This window comes from Papaver somniferum, chromosome 3 (genome assembly GCF_003573695.1).
Source record: "Papaver somniferum cultivar HN1 chromosome 3, ASM357369v1, whole genome shotgun sequence".
In the NCBI taxonomy this organism is placed as follows: domain Eukaryota; kingdom Viridiplantae; phylum Streptophyta; class Magnoliopsida; order Ranunculales; family Papaveraceae; genus Papaver; species Papaver somniferum.
In genome coordinates this window covers 105,054,607-105,057,905 of record NC_039360.1, presented here as the reverse complement: position 1 = coordinate 105,057,905, position 3,299 = coordinate 105,054,607, and the positions used below count along the sequence as shown (strand labels likewise).

The 3,299-nt window shown below is 35.7% G+C and overlaps 1 pseudogene; it reads left to right on the top strand.

The window, feature by feature from the left end:
- The first annotated feature begins 204 nt into the window (after positions 1 to 204).
- Positions 205 to 2,680, top strand: LOC113361534 (annotated as a pseudogene).
- Positions 2,681 to 3,299: the final 619 nt, after the last annotated feature.

The window sequence follows — 3,299 nt, the reverse complement described above, 5'->3', positions numbered from 1 at the left end:
CTGTCAATTTCTTTTTGAAATATTTCATACTCATTGGTCTATCATTCAATTATTTCAAAGTTAGAGGATTGCATGGCTCGATAAATATCATCCATTTCTTTTCTATAAACTATTTTCCTTCAAGAATACCAGGTCAACAACTCTATCCTTACATACTATATATAAAGACGGAATAGAGGAAATTTCACTGAGGATTGAGTTGAGTACTTAAGCTTAGCTTAGATAACCATCTCTAATATCTAGCTATCTATCACTTTCTTTTGTATCTGAAAGCATGAAAGAAATAGTAGTGAGAGATTACAATGAAAAAAAAGACAAAGAAGCAGTTGAAGAATTAGAGAGACAATGTGAATTTGGCTCCAGCGGAAAACCTTCTCTTTTAACTGATCTTATGGGTGACTCGGTTTGCCGAGTTCGAAACTCTCCTGCATGTATCATGCTGGTATGTATGCACTGCTTATTGTTCACTTTGTTTGCTCGGGGACGACAACAGAAACTTTATAGGGGAAAAGAAGACAAAAAAGGGTATATCATATGTGGGCGAGCATGAAATAGACAAATGAAGCCAAAAAAGCAACAGGCTGAATAGCCAAAGTGAACTACATACCAATCAACAAGGATAAATTTCATAAGTACTTGCAGCAAGTCTGCCATGTGATTATTAAGTGTGTCCATATTTCAGTACTTGCTTTTACATAGGTCATAACATTTGTTTTATGATGATCAGGTTGCAGAGTATAAAGAAGGTGATACAACCGAGATAGTCGGGGTTGTAAGAGGGTGTATTAAGAATGTGTCAAGAGGAAAAAGAGCAGCCGGTGATGATTTTCCCATATATGTTAAGGCTGCTTACATTCTCGGTCTCAGGGTTTCTCCATGTTACAGGTCTCTATCTCTCCCTACACGCCACATTATGTAATTATATTTCTACTTACTTTGAAGATTTTATGCTATTCTTTAATGTGAGAAAATCATTATCAGCATATTTGTGTAACTGTGTTTGTTTGTTTGTTCTTTTTTTTTTGTTTTCTTTTTGCTAGGCTTTAACCATTTATAAGAAATGTTATTCAATTCCCTCTTTTTCATCTCCCTATTCACCTCCCTGCAATCTAAACCACACATCTGAATTTAGATTCACATTCAGGTATAGATAGAGTTCACTCGCTTTTTAGATGTAGGGTTCAGATTGTAGGGAGGTAAATAGGAAGATGGAAAAGAAGGAGTTGAATAGCATTGCCGATTTATATGTGTTGAGAGACTTGAGACGGTAGAACTTCAAAATAAATCAATGCTAAGATAGGGTTAGTTGAGGTGGGTCTCAAGTGCTGCTGTTTGTTCTGTAATCAATGCCTTATCACTATTTAAATTTGGTGCAGTTCCAGACGTTGGAGTTCAGAGTACCGTGCTAACAATTTTTCCCATTTTTGTAACCGTGGAATCTCACTGCATACATCTATAATAAATGGCATGGCATGCATGTCTATTCTTCAAATATTCTCTAGTATAGAAAATGCCATTTTTGGTGGGGTAAGGAACATAGAAAAACAAACAAATATCATTCATAGATGCATATTTTTGTGCCTCATATCTTGGAAAGTTAACCTGCTATATATGCAAGATATTGTTTATGTACTACTCGCTATTACTACTTACTTTAATTACTAGTATGAGTTATACTTTGAATTTCAGGCGACTAGGTCTCGGAACGAAATTGGTATCGGCATTAGAAGCATGGTTTAAGAAAAATGGTGTCGAGTACTCCTACATGACCACTGACGCAAATCAGGCCTCTATTAACCTCTTTACGTTGAAATGCGACTATGTTAAGTTTCGTACACCAACCGTTTTAGTCCAACCAGTTCATGCGCATAAAAAGCACATAAATTCAGTAATCACTGTGATCCAACTCTCTCCTCAACTCTCCGAGTTGATCTACCGTCGAGTTTTCTCAGAGTCAGAGTTTTTCCCTAAAGACATAGATGTGATTTTATGCAACAAACTCAGTTTGGGAACTTATATTGCGTTTCCTAAGAAATCTCTTGCCATGTGGGATTCTCAATCTGGGAATCTTCCTAAGAAATTTGCCATGTTGAGTGTTTGGAATACCAAACAGGTTTTTAAGCTTCAAGTTAAGGGAGTATCAGTGTTAACTCACGCGTGTTGCGTAGGTAGTCGAATGCTGGATGAGTGGATGCCTTGGTTGAGGATACCATCAGTGCCAGATTTGTTTAGTCCATTTGGGGTTTATTCGTTATACGGCCTTCACATGGAAGGAAAAGGTGCATCACGGCTTATGAAAAATTTATGTGCCTTCATTCATAATATAGCTAGAAATGATGTTGGATGTTGCGCCATTGTTGCTGAGGTTGGGAGGAGAGACCCAGTTAGAGAAGCGGTACCACATTGGAAAAGGTTTTCATGGGATGAAGACCTGTGGTATATGAAGAAACTTACAACCGAGAAACATAATGGAGAAGAAGAAGATGATGATGAGAATGAGAATGAGAATGGTGGAGATCTTGACTGGAGTAGATGTAATTTTTGTTGATCCCCGTGACTTTTGAATCGTTCTGATTTTGGTGATCCACGTCTCTAGCTAGTTATGTGTAAATAGGTATTATCATAACCTCATTGAGGCATCTACGTACCTAGTGATTTTTGATATATTATGTTGCATGTATTGGTCTCAATAATATAAACTACCTCCGTAAAAATAAAATAAAAATGCTATCATTTTTTTCATTTTAGTTTAAAAATTACTTATTTTTAGAATAAAAAATAACTCATACAAAATTTTTGGTTGGAATCCTAACAACAAGTTACGCTCCAACTCCTCTTTGAAAATAAACCAAATTAAAAAAGTGATAGTATCTCTATTTTAAAAACAAAGAGATCGAGTATTTTGCATTATCAACAAATAAATCATTAATTGTATCGGAAAAATGACTCATATGTCAGACTATGAATATTAATATATTCTAAAGCCCACAGGAACGATAAGTGTTGGGTTCCTATTTGTCTACTTATATTCGATTGGAGGACAAATTTCGGTTGGAAGACCTATTTATCCACCTTCAGATTAATGATTGATTTGATGACTTTTGAAGTTACAATTTAGGCCATATATCAAACACTGAAGTTAGAGTATATATTCTATTCTCACCGAAGAGAGAAGAACCTAAATGAAATACCAAAATCAAGTGTTTCGTCCTATCTAGTTTCGTTTTCTTCAAAGATACTATCATGTTTTCCTCTCCTGATGCTTCCACTGTGGATGAACTAACTGAAGCAATGCAAGC